At 37.7% G+C, this 25603-nt stretch overlaps 1 protein-coding gene and 2 pseudogenes across 1 annotated transcript in view; 2 read left to right on the forward strand and 1 right to left on the reverse strand.

Moving 5' to 3' along the window:
• DIPK1A (divergent protein kinase domain 1A) overlaps positions 1 to 25603 on the reverse strand; it is a 113803-nt gene that overhangs the window by 67900 nt on the left and 20300 nt on the right. The window lies entirely within an intron of this gene.
• Positions 4041 to 4624, forward strand: LOC122480781 (annotated as a pseudogene).
• LOC122480780 lies at positions 22900 to 23771 on the forward strand (annotated as a pseudogene).

Genomic DNA, 25603 nt, shown 5'->3' on the forward strand with positions numbered 1-25603 from the left:
TTTCAACGTTTATTTATTTTTGGGACAGAGAGAGACAGAGCATGAACGGGGGAGGGGCAGAGAGAGGGAGACACAGAATCAGAAACAGGCTCCAGGCTCTGAGCCATCAGCCCAGAGCCCGACTCGGGGCTTGAACTCACGGACCGCGAGATCGTGACCTGGCTGAAGTCGGACGCTTAACCGACTGCGCCACCCAGGCGCCCCATGGTCTACTGTTAAAGTTAAAGAATTTTGAAAAATGGAAGAGGTTAATATTTTAAATGTCTCCTTTTACATTGTTTTAGCTAATGCTGTATTTTGAATAATATTTGTATTCTCTCATTTTACCGTTTAATGAAATCTTAATTGTTTTTGGCTCTCTTGTTCCACTATTTTGTATGCTTTTTTCCTTGCTTAGTAATAGCATTTCATCAAGTTTTCTTTAGTTTTTTTTTCACTGAAAATAATACATGCTCATTTCAAAAGCTGAAAAAGAAAGCATAAAATTAAAAAATCATAGTCTTGTAGTAATCATTAATACTTTGAAGTAGTTCCTTTCAGTCTTTTTTTTTTTTCTGAGAAGCCTATTTTTTCTTTAATTACTGTACTGTAATATTATTTATTTGAACTTCTGGATCTTGTGGTAAACAGTGCCTGAGGGAGAGGATTTTCCAGATGAATTGTTTGTGCCCAATTACACAATTTTGTCCAGTGGGAATAACAACTCATGAGGAAATTGTCTGCTTTTAAGTTTGATCCAGATACCACAAGATACACATTCTTTCAGATTCGTGAGTGTGCTCCATTCCAGCTGTGTGGTTTGCTAGGATGAGGACTGTACTAAGAACCTATGTGGCCTCTGTATACTGGCAGTCCTGTAGGAACTCTGCCAGGTCTTTCAAAACATATGTTCTGTTCTTAAGTTCTTCATTTTTATTTGTTTTTCAATCAACTAATTTTTTTTTTCTTCAAGAGGTTGTGTGAAATGTCGGCATAGTTTTGAACCCTGCCTGGCACATAGGAATGTCTGTTACCTTTGTGAATGAAACAACATGCAGCTAGGCACCACACTGTAGTTGGTCTTCTCTCCTGAACACTGGCTCACCTTCTGACTTCTGATACCATCCGTATGCTACCATCTCTTCCACAGTTTTCATCTTTTATTTTTCCCTATGTTCCCAGAACATTTCTTAAATGTGTTTTCCACATCACTGCTTCAGCACACCTCAGTGTGAATTCTACCTTTTACTGTCTCCAATTTGTATCTTAACTCTGCTACTGCATGTTCAGTTTACCTATACCTATCCATCCTTACTGCCCCCTTTTATCTCAGCCTTCTCGTTTCTTATGCTTTTATGCTTCAGTTCAATACAGGCCAGGTCTTCCTGCATCAACAAAGGATAACAGAAATGTTTTTAAATTTCTTATAGATCTTATACTAAATGATTTTCAAAGTTGTTCTTCCTTTAATTCTTCATAATGGCATTCTCCTTCATTTGTTCTAAAAGCGTTGTAAGTTCGAGGAGGCAGAGCTAAGATGCTAGAGCAGTAAGAGGACCCTTGGCTTGCCTCCTCCTTCAGCCACAGCTATATAAATATTAAATCATCCTGAATACCCAAGAAGTCAATCTGAGGACTGACAGAACAAACTGCACAACTAGAGGAAGAGAAGAGGCCACATCATGGAAGGTAGGAGGTGTGGAGGCATGGATTGGAGGAGAAATGGATTGCAGGTACTGTGGAGAGGAGGGAGCCCAGGTCACGGAGAGGCAAGAAAGAAAGAGAGAGAGAGAGAGAGAGAGAGAGAGAGAGAGAGAGAGATTGAGAGAAGGGGGAGCCCACAGGGATCACACAAGGAAAAAATTTCCCCAAAGCCACTGATTGGGAAAACAAGAGGGTCGATTTTCATGAGTTTTTACAACCAGTGGGGCTCAAAGACTGGAATTTTAGAGGCCCATGGCATGGCTGGTGTAGAGCCCAGAAGGCACTGCAGTGTTCCTATGGAGAAGGAGGGCAGATAGCTCCAGGGCAGATGACTGAGGATCCCCTGGGACACACTGAGAGAGATAGTTCCTCCTTCTTAGAACACATCTGGGAGAAATGGCATTGCTTCTCCAGGGACAAAAGATCCAGCAGACACTATTTCTCTCCCCTGCTCCTCAGCATAGGTTCAGAGACAGCTGCTGAGGGCAGCTAACCTGGACACTGGCTTTTTGCTATGCTTTACTCCAAACCCCATGCCCCTGCGCTTTGGTGCTACTGCCCTTCTGGGACAAACCTGCATCAGTTTCAGCTTGGTGAGATACTCCTCCAGAAGCCAGAGAGGGTCCCCACCACACCAGATCCCTAAAATTTGGAGTTTTAAAACTCAGCCAGCCTGCCTGGGATGGAGCCCAAGATGCTCTGTGCTGCCAGGCAGGGAGACAGCCAGGACAGATAGGATGAAGGTAGGGATCTGAGGGACACCTGGGACACATGAGGGGAGACTGTTCATTCTCCTGGGAGGGCTTCCTGAACAGTAGTGAGCAGGAAATACCCTCTCAGGGGATGATGGAGGGGGCTGGCACCATTTCTCTCCCCTACCCCTCAGGATAAGCTACCTTCAATAAGTAGCACAGTGCCAAGTGGCCCTAGATAGCTTACACCAAGCCTCGCCCACCCCCCCTCCCCCGCACTCTGCAGGTGCTGCTTTTCTCAGGCAAGTGTGCCTAAGAACCAGCATAGTGGGTCTCTTCCCCAGAGGAGCAGCACAAACACCCTACACACACCATGTCTACTGATCATAGCATTCTGCAAAGCTTCAGTTCTAGTGGAAATAGCACCAGATCTCATTTAATAAGCAGACCAGAGCACACCTGGTTAAAACTTGCCACACTCTGGTCAAGGAGTGGCCAACACTCTCCACTGCAGGCAAGGAGAAACTCTGCAGAAAACTGACCTGAGGGAAAGAGCAGCCAAAACACAGCGGCAGAGTGCACACAACATATACCAGGGACGCTTCCGGAAGTGCCAGGCCCTGGACAGTGTATGACTTCTTCTTCATAAAGTCATTACTATCAGGAGAGGAACATAATAGGCTTTCCCAACACAGAGAAGAAAACAGAAATTTAGACAAAATGCAAGATGGAAGAAATCATCCCCAAAGAAAGAACAAGAAAAGATCATAACCAAGGATTTAATTGAAACAGATATAAGTAATATGCCTGATCCAGAATTTAAAGCGACAATCATAAGGATACTACCATACTCAGAAAAGTATGGAAGACACCCAGGAGTCCCTTACAACAGAGATAAAAGATCTAAAAACTAGTCAGGCCAAAATGAAAAATGAAAAAACTGATATTCAAAACCAACTAGATGTAATGACCACAGGAGAGAAGCAGAGGAATGAATATGTGATATAGAAGATAAAATTATGGAAAATAATGAAGCCTAGAAGAAGAAGGAAAGAAAAATATTAGATCATCAAAGTAGACTTAGGGAACTCAGTGACTTCATAAAGCATAATAACATTCATATCATAGGAGTCCTGGAAGAAGAAGAGAGGGAAAGGGGGGCATAAGGTTTATTTGAGGAAATTATAGCTGAAAACATCCCTAATCTGGGGAAGGAAACAGACATCCAAATCCAGGAGGTGCAGAGAAGTCCCATCAAAATCAACAAAAGCAGGCCAATACCAAGACATAACATAGAGATAAAGAAAAAATCCTAAAAGCAACAAGACAAAAGAAGTCCCTAACTTACAAGGGAAGACAAATAAGGTTAGCAGCAGATGTCTCCACAGAAACTTGGCAGGGAAGAAGGGAGTGGCATGATATATTCAATGTGCTGAATGGGAAAAATATGCAGCCAAGAACACTCTACCCAGCCAGAAAAGGAGAGACAAAGAGTTTCCCAAACAAAACTAAAGGAGTTCGTGACCACTAAACCAGCTTTGCAAGAAATATTAAAGGGGACTTTAAATGGGAAAGAAAGACCAAAAGCAACAAAGACTAGAGAGGAACAGAGAAAATCTCCAGAAACAACAACAAAATGAATAATAAAATGGCACTAAATTCATATCTATCAATAATTACTCTGAATGTAAATGGACTAAATGCTCCAATCAAATGACACAGGGTGTCAAAACGGATAAGAAAGCAAGACCGATCTAGGAAGCAGAAGAGGCAAGAACAACCCACAGACCAGCCAAAGCCTGCATGCCACTGCATCCCTGCATCCAGCACCCAGATCCTGCCACTGTCACCGCCATGCCCAAGAGAAAGGCTGAAGGGGATGCTGAAGGAGATAAAGCCAAGGTAAAGGATAAGCTATAGAGAAGATCTGAATGGTTATCTGTTAAACCCACTCCCCAAAGCCAGAGTCCAAGTCTAAAAAGGCCCCTGCAAAGAAGGGAGAGAAGGTACCCAAAAAGAAAAAGAGGAAAGCTGATGACGGCAAGGACAGGAATAACCCTGCAGAAAACGGAGATGCTAAAACATACTGGCACAGAAAGTTGAAGGTGCTGGAGATGCCAAGTGAAGTGTGTGCACTTTTGATAACTGTGTACTTCTGGTGACTGTACAGTTTGAAATACTATTTTTTATCAAATTTTATAAAAATGGAAAATTTTGTTTTACTTTTTTTTTAAGCTATGTTGTTAGCACAGAGGACACTTCATTGTTGTTTTGGGGGAAGTGTACACATCACTAATAGAATATCTCCAAAGCTAGACTGATACAAAGGGAAAAACACCTTCCCCTTCTAGTTTTGAGAAACTTCCTCTTGGCTCCCAGGAGGAGGGATTCCTTGATGTTGACAAACACTAGCCGGCTTGACATAATAGCCTTGTGGTATGGAAAAACTAAAATTAATTTTTTATGTCCTCTTCTCTCTTTCTGACTTCAACATAGACTTGACTCCGTTAAACCCAGAGACCTTTTAGAACCCAACCCCAAAAAATGATTCCCAGTATGTCAGGCAACCTGGTGTCACCATTGAGATTGCATCCCTCAAAAGAGTTCCTTTTCTAGTTAGCTATCAGATCTTCAGAATGATAATTCTGCCATTTTCATTTCATTACTTGAAAGTCAGGGATGGCTTGTGAAAAGTTGTTAAACAACATGCTAAATGTGAAATGTCAACCCTTACTCTAAGCTTTCCCTATTCAGGGCATCAAATAAAGACTTCATTGGGTTTTATAGTAGCTTTCAGATTTTGGTAGCCCATTGAAGAAGGGAGTCTGAAAGTTGTTGTATAGTGTTAATGACTGGCTGCCAATGTCCTGCCTGAAATACCATGATTGTTTATGAGAAGTATCTTTAATAAAGCTGGATACAGTTTGAAAAAATAAAAATAAAACAAGACCATTCTATATGCTGCCTACAAGAGACTCATTTTAGACATAAAGACACTGCAGATTGAAAGTGAGGGGATGGAAAACCATTTAGCATGCAAATGGATGTCAAAAGGAAGCTGGAGTAGCAATACTTAACATCAGACAAACTAGATTTTAAACCAAAGACTGCAACAAAACAGGAAGAAAGGCACTGTATAAAGGGCACTGTATAAAGGGGTCCAACCAACAAGAAGAATTAACAATTATAAATATTTATGCCCCTAGATGGAAGCACCCAAATATATAAGACAATAACAAACATAAAGGAACTCATTGATAGTACTACAATAATAGTAGGGGACTTTAACACCCCACTTACAGCAAGGGACAGATCACCTAAGCAGAAAATCAGTAAGAAAACAATGACTTTGAATGACACACTGGAACCAGATATATTCAGAACATTTCATCCTAAAGGAGTGGAATATATATTCATTTCCAGTGCACATGAGACATTCTCCAGAATAGATCACATACTAGGTCACAAATCAGGCCTCAACAAGTACATAAAGACTGAGATCATACCATGCATATTTTCTGACTACAACACTATGAAACTTGAAGTCAACCACAAGAGAAAATTTGGAAAGACCACAAATACATGGAGGTTAAAGATTTCATACTAAAGAATGCATGGGTCAACTAGGAAATAAAAAAGAAATTAAAAAATACATGGAAACAAATGAAAATGAAAATACAATGGTCCAAAACCTTTGGGATGCAGCAAAATCAGTCATGAGGGAAGTATATAGCAATGCAGGTTCATGACCTGTATCTTACGGTTCATGGGATTGAGCCCCACACTGGGCTCTGTGCTGACAGTGCAAATCCTACTTGGGATTCTCTTCCTCTCCCTCTCTCTCTGCCCCTCCCCCGCTCACGCTCCTTCTCTCTCTCTCAAAATAAATAAGCATTACAAAAAAAAGTCATTGCTCTAGGGAATCTACTAGAGATGAAAGGACATTAGATTTCTTACATAACTGTCTACCATATTCACCAGAAAATGTTCAGAGTTATATATCTAAGATGCAAATCTAATGTCATTCTTCTGCTTAAACCCTTCAAGTTCATTCTGAAAGCAATGGAAAGTAAAATGTAGTGATGTAAGAATAAATGCAGCAGGGGCCATTAAGAAGACTGTTGTGATCAACTAGGCAAATTATGAAAAAGACCTAAAATAAGGCAGTAGCTTTGGGAACAGAAAGGAGATGGCTCTAAGATCTGGAGATTGGACATACAAAGAGCAGAGACAAGGATATACTGAAAGAGGAAAGGTAGTGATATTTACCAATTCAGGAAATATAGAAAGCAGACCAGTTTTAGAGTAAAAGAAGGTAAGTATGGTTTTGGAAATGATGAATCTGGGGTGGTGACAGGACTTCCAAGTGGTGAAGGTCAGGAGGCATTTGAATATTGAGGCTTAGAGCTCAGCAAATAAGTAGTAATTGAAATTATGAATATGAATAAAGTCATCTAGGGAAAGTAAATAGAAAAATAAAAGGTAAATAATAAGATCCTGGGGATCAGGAGCATTTAAGTAATGAAAACAGCACTGCCCCACAAACAAATATTCAGAAATGTGTGAAGAGTAGCATTACAAAATTAAGGGAAGCAAAACAAGATAGTAGATTCAAACTCAAACAGATCAACATAAAACATGAATGAACAAAATGCTGTTAAAAAAAACCAAACAGCCTGTTAAAACAAACAGCTGATAATAGCCTGTTAAAAAACAGATTATCACAGATAAAAATAAGACAAAATATAATCTAATGATGTGCTATTCATATGACTCACATCTAATTTAAGAATACAAAAATGCTTAAAGTAAAAGAACGGAAAAAGTTATCACTGATCAACTATAAACTGAAAGCTGGTACTATAGGTGATAATATAACCATACCAGCACCAGCCAAACCAGACTGAAAGGAATATATCCTAATGATAAAATGAGAAATCATCATGAAATACAGCACTTTTAGATTAATAGATTCCAACTGTACAACCTCAAGATACATAAAGCAAAAAGGACAGAACTATAAGGGGAATTTGGAAAATTCACAATAGTAGTGAGAGATTTGAACACCTCTCTCAATAATTGGTAAAATAGGTAAACAAATAAAATTAGTAAGACCGGAAAAGATTTGAACAATATGACAACATGAGTAGGAAACTTAACCTGATATAGAATGTTTCACCCAGCACTGCTACGTACATATTATTTTCAGCATACGTGGAACTTTTTTTTAGTGCTAAGGTATAAATTTGGTCTCAATAAAATTCAAAGGGTTTAATTCATACAAATAAGCAACTAACAGGGAATCTACAGCCTTAAAGGCACAGGTCAGAAAAGAAGTTTGAAAATCACAGAGTCAAAAGATCTGAAGACACCTCAGCAAAGAACATATACAAATGGCAAATAAATATATGAAAAGATGTTCCACATCATACACTATTAGGAAACTGCAAATTAGAACAATAATGAGATACTACTATGCATTTATTAGAATGGCTAAAATTCAAAACACTGACAATCCCAAAAACTGGTGAGGCTGTGGATCAATCAGAACTCTCATATTGCTGATGGGAATGCAAAATGGCACACTCTGAAAAAAACAGTTCAGTAGTTTCTTACAAATGAAACTTACTCTGACTATACAATCCAGCAGTAATGCTCCTTTGTATTTACCCAAATTAACTGAAAACCTTTACATTATGTTTATAGCAGCTTTACTCATAGCTGCCAAAATTTGGAAACAACCAAGACTTCCTTCACTTCATGAGTGGATAAATAAAATATTATTCAGCTTTAAAAAGAAAAGAGCTATCAAGCCATGAAGGGCCATGGAGGGACCTTGAATGTGTATCATTAAGTAATCAGTAAAAATCTGATTAATTTCACCTGTATGATATTCTGGGAAAAGGCTAAACTATGGAGACAGTAAAAAGAACACTGGTTACCACAGGTTAGGGGTGGGAGGAATGAATGGATGGAGCACAGAGGATTTTCAAGGCAGTGATACTATTTTATATGATATGGTAATGGTGGATACATATCATTATACATTTGTCCAGCCCCATACAATGTACAACACCAAGAATGAACTCTACTCTAACATGAACTACAGACTTTGGGTGATAATGAAGTATTGGTGTAGGTTCACCAATTCAACAAATCCCCTATTCTGGTGGGGAGCATTATTAGTAGCAGGGGAGGCTGTGTGTGTGTGGTGTATATAGGAACGTTACTTCCCAATCAATTTTGCTATGGATCTAAAACTGCTATAAAATAAAGTATATATTTTTAAAAAATAGCCAAACATACATCTCAAGAAGTTAGAAATAAGAACAGAAAAACAACAACAAAAACAAGTTCATAGAAGGAAAGGAAGAATATAGAAACTAATAGAGAATAATCCAAAGATTAACAAAATTAAACTTTGTTCCTTAAAAAAAAAAAAAAGTTCTGGGGCGCCTGGCAGCCTCAGTCACTAGAGCACGTGACTCTTGATCTCAGGGTTGTGAATTCAAGCTCCACACTGGGAGTAGAGATTACTTAAAAAGATTTTTTTTAAATGTTTATTTATTTATTTTGATAGAGAGAGAGAGAGACAGAGCATGCGCATGCACAAGCGGAGGAGGGACAGAGAGAGAGGGAGAGAGAGAATCCCAAGTGGGTTCCATGCTCATAGCAGAGTGCAACGCAAGGTTCAACCTCATGAACTGTGAGACCATGACCTAATCCAAAATCAAGAGTTGGACACTTAACTGACTGAGCCACCCATGTGCCCCCGCCAAAAGTTTTTTAATTTAAAATAAAAGTTTCAAGAAGAACTAGAAAGCGTGAGTAGTTTCTACACCTAGAAACTGAGGAAGGAAAAAGTATTAAGAAAGCAGGCCTGGTCAACAGTACCCAATGGCATAAAAAAGTAAATAATTATAATGGAAAACTGCCTGATGACTCTGGCAATAGGGAGATCACAGATTACCCTAGCCAAGAACAGTTTAAGTAGAATGGAATGAAGTAGAACTAGTTTCTAAGTGGAAAAAAAAAAAAAAATCCTGGAGATGTTAACATTAATGCTGATATTATACATTTGCAAGATGTTTTTTTTTTTTTTTAACCTTTGCACAGTGTCTCCCACATAGATGCTCAAAAAAGTATTTGCTGAATTAATTCATTTGGAAGAGAAAGTATTACATGTAAAGGGCTTTAAATGCTTGACAGTATTGAGAACTGAATTAAGAAGGCTTGAGATTTCTAAATAGAGATAGAGCCTAGTAAAGCTGATGCTTAAAGATTGATCTGGATTTGGGCTTACTAGCATGAGAGGGAATACAGAGGGCAGGGAGCCTACTTAGGACATTGTTGCAGCAATGCAGGACAGCGGAAATGCAGTAAGATGAACAGTGAAATCTGAGAGACATTATAAAAATGAAATTATTAGGATTTGTTAATAAGCGGATATGGAAGTTAGGAGAAAAGGGTGTTAAAGGTCTCTGAAAAACTGGGGCATCTGAGTGGCTCAGTCGGTATAAGCGTCCAACTTCAGCTCAGGTCATGATCTTGTGGTTCGTGAGTTCCAGCCCCATATCAGGCTCTGTGATGACAGCTCGGGGCCTGGAGCCTATGTTAGATTCTGTGTCTTCCTCTCTCTCTGCCCCTCCTCTGCTCACATTCTCTCTCTCTCTCAAAAATAAATAAATATTTAAAAAAAATTTTAAATAGGTATCTGAAAGATTGAAAAAGTTCATAAAATGAAGAATGAAGATCATTGGTGTCATACAATGACATTTTAACTACAGACGGTTCTCGATGTCGATTGTTCAACTTTACAATGGTATGAAAGCGACATACGTTCAGTAGAAACTGCAATCCGAATTGTGACTGTTGAGCTTTTCCCAGGCTAGCAATACCCCAGGCTACTAGTCTCTCTTGTGATGCTGGGCAGTGGTAGCCCCAGCTCCCAATTAGCCACCCAAATATGAGGGTAAACAACTGATACTGACATCTATTCTGTACCCGTAAAACCAGTGTTTTTCACTTTCAGTACAGTATTGAATAAATTACGTGAGTTGTTCAACACTGTATTATTAAATAGACTTTGTGTCAGATGATTTTGCCCAACTGCAGGCTAATGTAAGTGTTCTGAGCACGTTTAAGGTAAGCCAGGGTAAGCTATGAGGTTAGGTATATTAAATGCACTGTTGACTTACTATGGGTTGATCAGGATGTAATCTTGTTGTTAAGTCAAGTAAGATCTATAAATGCAACTTCAACTAGATTTATTCCTTTAGCCTAAGAAATTGATATTTAATTTTCAGCATTTAAATTTCAGTCACAAACTTTCTCAAACAAATAAATTTTAAATCCAGTTGTTAACTGGGATCTTTATAAATGAATAAAAATCAGTGAAAAATTTATTCAAATTCAAATACTTTTATCTTTATTTCCCTAAGGCAAGATAACGGGATACATTGAAATATCCATGGAAAAAGCCACAAATAAAAGTTTAAAAAAAAACAATTTAAATTTAAAGCAATTTTAAAAATTAGCATGAGAAAGTTAAATGACAAATTTGCAAGACATTTAATACTATATATATATATATATATACACACACACACATATATATATATATATATATCAGAAGTTTTCAGTATATGTAAACACATACATCACTATACAGTTCAAATTCATCTCCAGAGTCAGCATACATGGTGGAAGGTTTCTCACCTTCCTCATTTCATTTCATTTTGGCTCACCTCCACCCTCAAAACATCTTGAAACATAGATAGTATGGAAACAAATGAACATAAGCTGTCTCTGAGAGTATTTATAATGAAATAGCTCAGCACTCTTTTTCTTTTTCACTAAACCATGCACTGCACCGCAAAATTAAAACAGACATCTCTAGGGATACAGATTTGCCAAGAGTGTTTCTGGCAAAAATAAAATTTGGCTCTTCTCCAGACTTCTATACATGGACAACAGTGGCTGCTCTACAGATGGAGATTGATTGCTGGCTGGCTGGTCTGTGGTTACTTAGTAGTGTCAAGATAAAGAATATTATGCACAGATCATTTTCATGTCCAAAGACTTCTTCTTCTTTTTTTTTTTTCTCAACGTTTTTATTTATTTTTGGGACAGAGAGAGACAGAGCATGAACGGGGGAGGGGCAGAGAGAGAGGGAGACACAGAATTGGAAACAGGCTCCAGGCTCCGAGCCATCAGCCCAGAGCCTGACGCGGGGCTCGAACTCACGGACCGCGAGATCGTGACCTGGCTGAAGTCGGACGCTTAACCGACTGCGCCACCCAGGCGCCCCAAAGACTTCTGACAATAAACCTGCTCTGCCTAACTTCTCACATTCTGCAATAATGAAAGTTATTTCAGAGAGTTACAATTCTAGCCCTCATTTCTTACTGTACAGACAAGCAAACAGAAGACCAGGGAAGGTAAGTCATTTGCCCAAAATCGCACAGGTAGATGGTGACATTACAAAATCCAGGTCTTGAGACTCCCAGTTCAGTAATTTTCAACCTTTCTGTTAGGCCATACCACCTTTCTCTCTCTCTCTTTCTCTCCTTCTTTCTTTCTTTCTTTCATTTTTTTTTTAATGTTTATTTATTTTTGAGAGAGAAACACAGAATGAGAACAGGGGAGGGGCAAAGGGAGAGGGAGACACAGAATCAGAAGTAGGCTCCAGGCTCTGAGCTGTCAGCCCACGGCTTGATGCGGGTCTCGAACTCATGAACCATAAGATCATGAACTGAGCTGAAGTTGGACGCTTAACCAACTGAGCCACCTAGGTGTCCTGGCCATACTACCTTTCTAAATAATATTTAAAATACCATGTTTCTTGTATCTTAAATTCTTTTTATTTAATTTCAAACACTTGAATGTCATAGACTCTTTCTCAATCAATATTTTGCTACAAATGACAATATACTTTTATTTTGTGATCCTGTACATAACAGTTTTTAAAAGGACTGTGTATTTTAAGTTCCAGGGTCACCAAAGTAAAATGAGGTTAGAACTGGATTATAAACTATTAAAACACATCTAAGAAATTCTGTATCTTTAACCTTTGAAAGATTCCTTAAGACTAGGAATTAACTCTTAGCTCTGCTACTGACTAGGTGTGTGATCTGAGCCTTGTTTCCCCCTTAGCTATAAAACAAGCACGTTGGATCAGCATTGTTATATTTAGGAATTAATTTATTCCATTATTTAAAATACAATTCCAGGTAACCTGAGGATAAGATCCTAATCCTTATTATCTTATAACATTCAAATAACAGAGCAAAGAAATAAACACATCAATCTATTCTTGATTAACAAGTTAAAACACAGAAAATATCTCTACTATAAAAAAGCAGTAGATTTGGCTCTGCATAGAGTCAGAGAGAAGGACACTATCTTGAGAAAAGTATAGTACACAGTTGAATTTATGGTAATTTAGGTCACATCTTTCTGCACTCATTTAACCAAGTAGATAGTTTTGAAAATCCAAGTCTAGTCTTTCTGAAAAGGGAACAAAGAAGAACATAAAAGAAGCTCAGGGCGTCTGTTTAGTCTATCCCTGCCAGAACCCCATAGCAAGTACCATGTACCCATATCAGATATGAAGAACCCTGATCTTTATTGAATGCTGTTCTATACGTTTAACATTATGGATGATTTATGTTTAAGCATTTTAACAGACAGGTCTTTTAGACCTCTTTTTTTTTTTTTTCAATCTACCATTAGTAGAAACAACTTTTACCTCCATTTTTCCACCTGAGACAATTGTTAGTTCATACAGACTACAGAAGTTCATTACATGCAATTCACTGCTAGCTACCCTAGGGGAGACCAAAAAGTACAAACATAGCCCTGCAACCACCAGCTTCCAGGAGTTTACAATTGAGTAGGATCATGCAAAATTTCATAGCCTCTGACTTACACTTTTTAAGTTTATTTATTTTGAGAGAGAATGAGGATGCAGCGAAGGGGCAGAGGGAGGAGGAGAGAATCCCAAGCAGGTTCCACGCTGTTATCTCGAGCCCGACATGGGGCTTGAACCGTAAGAACCAAAATCAAGAGTCAGAAACTTAACCAACTAAGACACCCAGGTGCCCCTGAGTTACACTTTTAAAATTAAATTCTGACCACTTTTTATGTCCACTTTAATTGCATTTATGTCCTATGTCTATTTACTAACAGACATCAAACACAAAGTTCATTTATAAGGTGCCAGAAAAAGGGATTAAGGCATCATGAAGAGCTAATCCAATTGATGGTTGTAAAAAGAAGACAAGAGGAAAATGTGAGATTATCAAACTCTATGAGCTGAAACCCCTCCAAGGTCCAGCTCATTCGTCAGACCTAAAATATTTTTGTTTTGATTAAACACTGAAGCTTTATATCCCTTCGAGAGAATAAATCATATCTTGGGGCTGTCTGTATCTCTGGTTCAATTTGCGTAGAGCAATCTTGTAAAAATGGCTGGATCAGAGCAATAAGACTACTGAGTTACAAGTTTTATCAAATTAGTTACCATGCTAAATTAACTGAGCTGAATTTCTGGGCTTTCCCCTCTATTTAACTGGAACAATGTATCTGCCTTGAAAACCTTGCAAGGCTAGTTACCAAAATGAAATAGTGTAAATGAAAGTACTCTATAAACTGTTCTATAAATGTAAGGCAATGTTATTACTGAGTTTCTTTTTTCAAACCTTTCATATAAAATCCAAAGCTAGCTATTATCAGGTCAACATCTCACTCCAATCACTTCAACTTCCTTATAGCACATTAGCTGGTGACATGAATAATTTGCAAGTATTACTTCACAATTATGGCATGTTATACCCCTGTCTAACTCTACCAGACATGACTTTCAGCCTGTGAGAATCTCAGTAAAAATCTATACCTGCTTTATTGTGCTAAAGACTAAACACCAAATCAGGAAAGAAAAATAGGTCTTAAAATGCTCCTTTAGTCTCTTTTTAGGCTAGGGTTGGAACGCATTCTAACAGTGAATGACCCAACCATCACCAAAATATTCATGCTGCTTTTTGAAAAATCTCAGCAAAGGTCATCTGACTATCCAGTTGGGGGCAAAATGTCTTAACCTTTCATTACACCATTTACAAAGATCGATTCCTGATGGACTACAACTCTAAATGTGAAAAGATAAGACAATAAAGCTCAGAGAAAAACATAAAATATCTTTGTAACTTCAGAGTATTTGAAGTGTTTGTATCCTCTTATATAGGACATAAAAAACTCTAACCACAAAAGAAAAAACTGATAAATTTTATTACAATAAGAATTTACGTTCATCAAGAGACACCATTAATAGAGCAAATGACAACCCACAAAAGAAGAAGATATAGCAATAATATACCTGAAAAATGACTCATAAAGATTTTACATAGAGAATATTTGTGAATCAGTAAGAAAAATATAGACTACACAACAGAGATGTGAACAAAGACTTGAACATGTGTGACTTTACAAGAGGCTATCCAAATGGCAAATAAATGTGAAAAGATATCCAACTTTACTAGTCATCAGGGAAATGCAAATTATATGATTCTACATACATCAGAACATCTAAAGTGAAGAAGATGTACAATACCAAGTATTGATGAAGATATGCACACAGCAATGTATGGAACACACAATCTTTTGGAAAACTGATTACTTGTTAAAACTGAATGTAGGCATATCTATGACCTAGCAATTCCAATTCAAAAGAAATGCTTACATATGTTCACCAAAAGACAGGTAACTAAAATGTCCACAGCTTCCAGATTTGTAATAGCTAAAAACTGGAAGCAAACCAAACATCAATGAACAATGCAATGGATAAATAAATAAGCTGGAGTATGCTCACACATAGAATACTACACAGCAATAAGAGTGAATATATAAAATTACCTGTGACAATATGGATGAATCTCACAAATATAATGTCAAGCAAAAGAAGTCAGTTTTTGTATATTTAAAAATAAAGCAAAACGGTAACAGGCAAAACTAATCTTTTCCATTAGAAGTCAGAATAGTGTGGGGCGCCTCGGTGGCTCAGTCAATTTAAGTGGCCAACTTTGGCTTGGGTCATGATCTCATGGTTCACAAGTTGAGCGCTGCGTCTGGCTCTGTGCTGACAGCTCAGAGCCTGGAGCTGCTTTGGATTCTGTGTCTCCCTCTCTCTCTGCCTCTCCCCCACTCCCCCCAGTCTGTCTCTGTCTCTGTCTCTCTAAAAAATAAACACTGAAAAAAAAAATTAAAAAAAATTTTTTTTAACGTTTATTTATTTTTGAGACAGAGAGAGACAGAGCATGAACGGAGGAGGCCTCAGAGAGAGAGAGGGAGACACAGAATCTGAAGCAGGCTCCAGGCTCTGAGCTGTCAGCACAGAGCCCGACGTGGGGCTTGAACTCACGAACCGCGAGATCATGACCTGAGCCGAAGTTGGACGCTTAACCGACTGAGCCACCCAGGCACCCCTGAAAAAAATTTTTAATAAAAAAAAGGGATGCCTGGGTGGCTCAGTCAGTTAAGTGTCTGACTTCAGCTCAGGTCATGATCTCACAGTTCATGAGTTCGAGCTCCACATCAGGCTCTGTGCTGACAGCTCAGAGCCTGGAGCCTGCTTCAGGTTCTGTGTCTCCCTCTTTCTGCCCCTCCTCCACTTGTTCTCTCTCTCTCTCTCTCTCTCTAAAAAATAAATAAACATTAGAAGTCAGGATAGTGGTTACCATTGCAGGGGGTGGAGGTGACAGAAAGAGAACATACAGGAGGTTTTTAGAGTGCTGGCAAAGTTCTATATCTTGATCAAATATGCACTTCTCCTTATGTATTTATACTTCAATAAAAAGTAATGAAGCAGTACTTTTTCTTGCTATTTTGCATTGAGGTTCTGACTTTTCACATTAAAAATCTGCTGCTCTTGAATAAATGCCAAAATACACTGTAAGGAACAGCCAAACTGATCTTAAGCTAATAGCAGATTAACTTTTAGCAAACTCAGAGCTTCACAGAATTGGAGATCTAGTATTAACAGTCTAGGTTAGGGAATTTGCCCTTTTCTGATATGAAAAAATTAAAACGATGATAGAAAACAATGATTTTCTGGGGAGTCTGGGGGGCTCAGTCGATTAAGTGTCTGACTCTTGATTTCAGCTGAAGTCATGATTCGTGTATACACGGTTCGTGTAATAGAGCTCCATGTTCTGCACTGATAGGGCGAAGCCTGCTTAGGATTCTCTCTCTCCCTCTCTCTCTGCCCCTCCCCTGTGTGCACTATTGCTCACTCTCTCAAAATAAATAAATAAACATTAAAAGAAAGAAAAAAAATGATTTTCTTAACGCTCTCCTTATCGTTGTTCTTATTATGAGCTAAACAAAGAGCAAAGTGCACTGCATACATTATTTCATCTCATTCTCCTAACTCCATGAAATAACTGTATCATCTTCACAATTTTACAGTTAAGGAAAATTAGGCTGAGTATGCTGTCCAAAGGGAAATATCACAAACATGGTAGAGCCAGGACCTGGATCCTGGCGTGTCTGACTCTCAAGCTGATGCTCTTAACCACTGTTTTATCCCTGCCTTGTTGTCATATTGGGGGCTTTACAGCATGGGGTGATGATAATCTTCTTTGTCTTTTGTCTAATCACTTTAGAAGGCTATATATGAGCAGACCATCCTCCCACACCCCACCACCCCCCTTCCCCATTTTTTAAATAAAGATTCATAGAGGAACTGGACTGTTAAGGAGTAAAAGTTGGGTGTTAAGATAGAAAGCCCATGCCACCAGAAGATGTACAATAAAAAGGTTTGACAGCTTTTTAAAAAGTTTTTTAATTCCTAAGTTAACATGTAAGGTTATATTAGTTTCAGGTGTACAATATAGTGATTCAACATTTCCATACATCACCCAATGCTCATCACAAGTGCACTCCTCAATCTCCATCACCTTTTTAACCCATCCCCCTTCCAACCTTCCCTCTGGTAGTCATCAGTTTATTCTCTATAGTTAAGAGTCTCTTTCTTGGTTTGTTTCTCTTTCTCTCTTTTGTTCCTTTGCTTGTTTGTTTCTTAAATTCCATATATGAGTGAAATCATAGGGGATTTGTCTTTAACTTATTTCGCTTAGCATTATACTAACTCCATCCATGTCATTGCACATGGCAAGATTTTATTCTTTTTATGGCTGAGTAATAGTCCATTGTATATAGGTACCACATCTTCTTTATCCATTCATCAGTTGATGGGCATTTGGGCTCTTTCCATAATTTGGCTATTGTTGATAATGCTGCTATAAATATCAGATGCATGTATCCCTTTGAATTAATGTTTTTTTATTTTTTGGGTAAATGCTCAGTAGTGCAATTGCTGGATCATAGGGTAGCTCTACTTTTAATTTTTAACTGTTTTCTACAGTGGCTGTGCCGGTTTGTATTTCCACCAACAGTGCAAAAGTGTTCCTTTTTCTCCACATCTTTACCAATACCTGTTGTTTCTTGTGTTTCTTATTTTGACCATTCTAACAGGTGTGGGGTGATACCTTATTGTAGTTTTGATTTGCATTTCTCTGGTAAGTGATAATGAGCATCTCTGCATGTGTCTGTTGGCCATCTCTTTATCCTCTTTATAGAAATGTCTTCTTTGTAGAAATGTCTGTTCGTGTCTTCTGCCCATTTTTTAAATTGAATTATTTATTCTTTTGGTGTTGAGTTGTACACATTCTTTATATATTTTGGATACTAACCTTTTATCAGGTATGTCATTTGCAAATATGTTCTCCCATTCATAATTTGCCTTTTAGCTTTGTTGATTGTTTCCTGCTCCATGCAGAAGCTTTGTATTTTGATGTAGTCCCAATAGTTCAAATTTGTTTTTGTCTTCCTTCCTCAGGGGGCCAATCTAGAAAAAGTTGCTATGGCCAACATCAGAGAAATTACTGCCTGTGCCTTCTTCTAGGATTTTTATGGCTTTAGCTCTCACATTGAGGTCTTTCATCCATTTTGAACTTATTTTTGTGTATAGGTTTAAAAAAAGTGGTCCAACATGCACCCCCATGTTTATAGCAGCACTATCAACAATAGCCAAAGTATGGAAAGATCCCAAATGTCCATCGACAATGAATGCATAAAGAAGATGTGGTATATACATACAATGGAGTATTACTCGGCAATCAAAAAGAATGAAATATTGCCATTTGCAACTACGTGGATGGAAATGGAGGGTATTATGCTAAGTGAAATTAGTCAAAGAAAGACAAATGTCATATGACTTCACTCATATGAAGACTTTAAGAGACAAAACAGATGAACATAAGGGAAGGGAAACAAAAATAATATAAAAACAGGCAGGGGAACAAAACAGAAGAGACTCATAAATATGGAGAACAAACTGAGGGTTACTGGAGGGGTTGTGGGAGGGGGAATAGGCTAAATGGTTAAGGGGCACTAAGGAATCTACTCCTGAAATCATTGTTGCACTATATGCTAACTAATTTGGATGCAAATTTTAAAAAATAAAAAATAAAACAAGTTAAAAAAAAAGGGGTCCAGTTTCATTCTTTTGCATGTTGCTGTCCAGTTTTCCCAGTACCATTTGTTGAAGAGACACTTTTTCCCACTGGCTACTCTTCCCTGTTGTGTCGAATATTAATTGACCTTATCATTGTGGGTTTATTTCTGGGTTTTCTATTCTGCTTCATTGATATACATGTCTATTTTTGTACCAGTACCAGACAATGTTATTATTTTCAAAAGTTATGCTGACAAGTATTGATTATTTAATATGAATGCTAGTAAAGCTTTAATAAAGTTTAGGTTGGCAGAAGAAACACAATTGACCAGGCTATTGATCTTTTACTTAGCTTCTGATCTTTAATCAGATACTTATCTCTGTTCAGAAAAGTATCACTTAGCAGATGCCTTCCCAAGTTGCAGATATGGTACCTAAGAGGAAATAAGCACTTTCACTCATTCTTCTTTGGAAAACCCTAAACTTAAAAAGTAACTGTCAGTTTGCGTCAAAGGTCCATTTCAGGGTTAAAAATCACACCTTGACCTGAGGGTAGTTCCATCATCTTTCATTTATAACGAATTTCAAAGTTTACTTTCAAACCAGTCAACATGAAGCTAATTTAAAACTTAAATGCCATTCTTTATAATAGAAGTAAAAGCATACTTGCTAGTAGTATAGAACTTTATACTTAAGGAGTATGTTAGAGTTTTTCACACGGAGTCATAATCTTTTTTTTTTTTAATGTTTATTTATATTTGAGAGAGAGAGACAGAGATAGAACATGAACAGGGGAGGGGCAGAGAGAGAGGGAGACACAGAATCCAAAGCAGCCTCCAGGCTCTGAGCTGTCAGGACAGAGCCCAACGCAGGGCTTGAACTCAAGGACTGTGAGATCATGACCTGAGCTAAAGTCAGCCACCCAACTGACTGAGCTACCCAGGCACCCCTACACGGAGTCATAATCCTAAATCATGAACCAGGGCAACTCCCACTTTAACCTCTCCCAACACCTAGAGATGAAGCAGCCTCCTAATGATGCTATAATCCTCACCACTTCTCTATGGAGGCAACTTGACATGCGAATCTAAGCTATACCCACCCCCTTAGATGAAGGGCATCCCTTCATGTCCCTAGACATACACTTACTACTTGCCTCTTGAAAGTGTTTATAGATACAGGAAGACAAAAATCACATGCAGCTCTCCTTAGTAAATACAGATAGTATTGATTTATATCTACATCATGTATATTTTGTCTAGGCTCTTTCCTCAAGTAAAAATGTAAATTGTTTTCTTATTCAAAGTTTTACAAAAATATTAAGGGAATATTTTCACATTAGGTAACATAAGTATGCCATTTTTTTAAATTGAAAGTCAAAAACAAAATTTGTGTGACTTTGTAGCTTGTTAAAGCATTTGTTTATTATCACACAAAATAATGACATTTTCTATATTCAGTATGACATGACAGCATTTTAAAATAACTGGTATATGAATGCTGAGAAATCTTTATATGATAGATATATTAACATCTCTCAATAAGAAAAAAATACATTGATTTCTCCAAGACAGTCATAAACATATGCCACAAGAAATGGTTTGAAAGGAGAAACTGACAATGTCACTGGTCTGATTTCAAAAACTTCTTGAAATAGGCAAGTGCACAACATAAATGGCCATAATGTGTTTTAAAAAGTCATTCATAAGTTTATAATTTGGGGATATCATAACATTTTATGAGGAAGCTAAAGCATTCCTCTTTTATTACTGAAAATACCGTTATAAGAGAGGCAAGAAAAAACTCTCTTATCAACGATCATTATCATCTCACCGGTAAATGAAGAAAGTAAGGCCAAGAAAAAGGAGCTTGATACAAGGCAAATCACATGCCTGAAATCTCATGATAAAGCATATTACTCATCTTAATATCACATAACATTAGAATTCTTTCTACTTTTCTTCAAGTTCAAAACCACTTAAATAAAAATGCTTGCTATAAAAGCATTTATAACCCAAAACTATCATTTGATATGGTTAATTTCTATCATCTTTGGGGAGGGAAATCTACATAACATAATGACTTTTAAATTTATTTGGTAGATCTAGCTATGGGCCACTTTTATATTGATCTGACTTAATGGGATCTATTTTAGGTTAACTAATCCTCAGAGATACAAATTCCTTAATAAAGCAGTCAGAAGTATTTTTAAATATTAACCAAAACATTCATAAATCATGTCAAGTAATGCATTAGCAAGACCAAAATACCTCACTTTCTGCTTCTATTTGCAGCTTTCGAAGCATACCTCTCTGCTTTCCCACCTTCCCAAACGCCCTCTTGTACTACTCCATGATACCCCTTTCCTTCATATTCCACTCTTCTATCAACTAGAAAAATGATCACATGTAATTTATATATATCAAATGACTGAAGTTAATTTACACTATAACACTGGCTAATCCCAAAGTACTGGTATAACCCCCTACTTAAGACTGGGACATCACCAAGCATAAAGATTTTCTTTTTCGGGGATAGAAAAAGGAAGTCTGAAATCATGCATTATCTAAAGGTAAACCTTATGTAGACCTACTAGGGTAATTGCTGGGGGTGGAGGGGAATATCCCTTGTTACTTTGCCCTCCCTAACATAGACTGCTAAAAACCCAACCATCCTCTGCCTCCCTTTCCTTTTCTTTGCTTGCCTGTTTAGAACACAGCAGCTGAACACACTTATACTGACTTAAAACATAGGCATTAAAGGCCAATGACAGCATCTAAACACAGTACCACACTTCTTCCTCCCAGGTTAACATTCAGCGACCTCTGGCAATGAAGAATTTGATTTCTTTTAAAATACACTTTTGTGGGGTGCCTGAGTGGCTTGGTGATTAAACGTCCAACTGTTGATCTCAGCTCAGGTCTTGATTTTGGTGTTGTGAGTTCAAGTCCTGTGCTGGGCTCTGTGCTGGGTGTGGCCCCACTTAAAGTAACAAAATAATAAATAGATAGATAGATTAATTTAAAAAGTATACTTTCAGAATGTAGCCCCTTCATCAATGGGGGTAATGTGTCATTGAAATCTCGCTTTTTTATTTGCAGACCCCCAAGAAAATTTTGAAAGCTACACATCCCTTGGCACATCCTTAAATTGATACTTAAAATCTTTCACCGTAAGTTTAAGTAGTTGCAAAGGAGTAACTTCTAACATATTGTAAATATTGAATTTTTAAAAGTTTATTTATATATTTTTGAGGTGGGGTAGACAGAGAGGGAGAGAGAATCCCAAGCAGGTTCTGGGCTATCAGCACAGAGCCCAACACAGGGCTGAACTCAGAAACCGTGAAATAATGACTTGAGCCAAAGTCAAGAGTTGTACACTTAACAAACTGAGCCACCCAAATGCCCCTCACACAAATTATTTCTAACGTATTTTATGTTTGGAAGTTTTTACTGGACAGTGTTATATTTTTCCTCAACAAAAATCTGCCTATGAATTAAAAATAAACTTCTCTTTATTTTCTGTAATAAAAGACTTCAAGTATTAAAACAATTTCTTCTGGCTTGAGTTTTCTTTACAATTATTATTACTAACCAATCAATTAAAATATAAATATACTGCAAAATTTTAAAGATTCTTAAACATAGTAACACTTCATTAAAGAGATGGGTGTGATATGGTTTCACTCTTATGTGGATCCTGAGAAACTTAACAGGAACCCATGGGGGAGGGGAAGGAAAAAAAAAAAAAGAGGTTAGAATGGGAGAGAGCCAAAGCATAAGAGACTGTTAAAAACTGAGAACAAACTGAGGGTTGATGGGGGGTGGGAGGGAGGAGAGGGTGGGTGATGGGTATTGAGGAGGGCACCTTTTGGGATGAGCACTGGGTGTTGTATGGATACCAATTTGTCAATAAATTTCATTAAAAAAAAATAAATAAATAAAGAGATGGGTGTGAGGGGAAGTCAGGTGGTCGCTGGCACCACGCCCACCACAGTATGTCACCAGAAGGAAAATGGCAGATCTGGAGAAGCAGTTGTCTGTCTAATGAGGAGAAGGTATGTACAGCAGCAAAATTCATTATTCATGCCCCTCCTGGAGAATTTAATGAGGTGTTTAATGATGTTCGGTTACTGCCTAACAGTGATAATTTTTTTCAGGGAAGGGACAACTCATGCATTTGCACAGTCTATAACTTGGACCAGTTTACTCCAGTAAAAATTGAAGGTTATGAAGATCAGGAATTGATAACAGAACATGGCAACTTGGGAAATGGAAAGTTTTTGGATCCCGAAACCAGAATCTGTTTCAAATTTGATCACTTAAGAAAGGAAATAACTGATCCAAGACCATATGAAGCAGAAAACGCAGTTGAGTCATAGAGAACTTCAGTAGAAACTGCTCTTCGAGTTTATGTGAAAGAACATTATCCAAATGGGGTCTGCACTGTATATGGTAAACAACAACAACAACAACAAAACTAGATGGATAGCAAATCATTATTGCATGAATAGAAAGCCATCAGTTCCAAGCAAAAAGTTTTGGAATGGTCATTGGAGGTCAGATTGGAAATTTACCATCACTCCTTCAACCACTCAAGTGGTTGGCATCTTGAAAACTCAGGTTCATTATTATGAAGATGGTAATGTTCAGTTAGTGAGTCATAAATATATACAAGATTCCCTAACGGTGTCTAATGAAGCACAAATAGCAAAAGAATTGATAAAAACTGTAGAAGCTGCAGAAAATGAATACCAGACTGCCATCAGTGAGAATTATCAGACAGTACTTTCAAACTTTACATAGTCAGTTGCCAGTTACATGCACTGAGATTGACTGGAACAAGACCTTAGCTACAGGATTGGCAAAAAGATGCAGAACGCATAAGATGAACATTGCATGATTGGATCACTTTAGTGTCTTTGAGTTTTAAAAAAAATCATTGCAGGGGCGCCTGGGTGGCTCAGATGGTTGGGCATCTGTCTCCAGTTCAGGTCATGATCTCACAGTTCGAGAGTTTGAGCCCCGCATCAGGCTCTGTGCTGACAGCTCGGAGCCTGGAGCCTGCTTCAATCCCGGTGTCTCCTTCTCTCTCTGCCCCTCCCCAAGTTGTGCTCTGTCTCTCTATGTCTCTCAAAAAATAAATAAATGTAAAAAAAAATTTTTTTTTTTAATCATTGCAAAAGTATTCAGAACTGTCAAGCTACCCGATCAAATAGGCTGCTGCCATTTAAAATCGCTGTAATTAGTTTGGTTAGAGCACAGAGCTTACCTAATCAACCATTATTTTTCATTTCTTTTGTTCAAAGAGGATTGAAAATCAGTTTAGTTTAAGTGTTTTTTACTTTCTGTTATATTTCTTACAATTATGAGATGCTTCCTCTAGATTCATGTTAAAGGTTTTTGAAGTGTTTCAAAAATATTTTACTTATCATAACCCTAAAATTGTTGTCTTTTGGTTTACGAAGTGAATAACTTTTGATATTTGCGCAGTTCTTTTTAATGGGGTCAACATGGACATTCTAGTTTAATGTGGTTGATGGATTTAACCATATAGACTGCTAAAGAAATTATCTACCTTTTCCCCTTTACTTTCTCCATTTATGTAAGATTGAGATTAGAGGGAAAACATTTTTTTTTTTTCCTTGAGGGAAAGCATTTTCTACATCAATTATGTTTGAACCTTTCAAAAAGGTCATTTAGCTAGCTTAGTGTTTAACTAAACTTTGTTTTTTATTTTTTTTAAGTTTATTTATTTATTTTGAGAGAGAGAGAGAATGCATGTGCACAAACTGTGGGGGGCAGAAAGAAAAGGAAACGGAGAATCCCAAGCAGGCTCCCTGTTGTCAGCACAGAGCCCTACAGTCGCAGAGCTTGATCCCACATACCTTGAGATCACGACCTAAGCCAATATCAAGAGTCAGACGCTTAACCAACTGAGCCATCCAGGTGCCCGTAAGTAAACTTTTTAAAAACAAGGCCAATGTCTAATGATTTTTTGAGATTATGAAATTAAATGAGAATACTTACTTCAGGGGGGCCTGGGTGGCTCAGTCCGTTAAGCATTGGACTCTTGGTTTTGGCTCAGGTCATGATCTCACGGTTCATGTGTTTGAGCCCCGCATCAGGCTCTGTGCTGACAGCGTGAGGCCTGCTTGGGATTCTCTCTCTCCCTTTCTCTTCATCCCTCCCCTGCTCTCTCTTTCAAGATAAATAAATAAAATTAAAAAAATTTTTTAAAAGAAAATACTTATTTCAGAAATGCATTTAATGCTTTTTTTCTTGTGGCAGTTACACAAATTAGCTTGAATTCCATATGTCCCTGAGTTATTTTTACCATAAAGCCATAAATGTATTATAACAAGGGAAATCATAATATATATAATCCTGAACTCATAAAAAAATAAATGAATAAGAGGCGCCTGGGTAGCTCAGTTGGTTGAGCGTCTGGCTTAGGCTCAGGTCATGATCTTGTGGTCAGCGGGGTTTGAGCTCAGCGTCAGGCTCTGTGCGTCAAGCTTGGAGCCTGGAGCCTGCTTCAGATTCTGTGTCTCCCTCTCTCCCTCTCAAAAAGAAACATTTAGAAAATTTTAAAAAATAAATGAATAAAATAAAAAATAAAAAAAGATATGGGTGAGATTTTTCTTCTTCAATTCATTCACGTTTCCATGTAGTGACTATTATTTTATTGCCAGGATAAAATAGGGCTCAGCACCAAT

The sequence above is a fragment of the Prionailurus bengalensis genome, chromosome C1 (assembly GCF_016509475.1).
Source record: "Prionailurus bengalensis isolate Pbe53 chromosome C1, Fcat_Pben_1.1_paternal_pri, whole genome shotgun sequence".
NCBI classification, from domain to species: domain Eukaryota; kingdom Metazoa; phylum Chordata; class Mammalia; order Carnivora; family Felidae; genus Prionailurus; species Prionailurus bengalensis.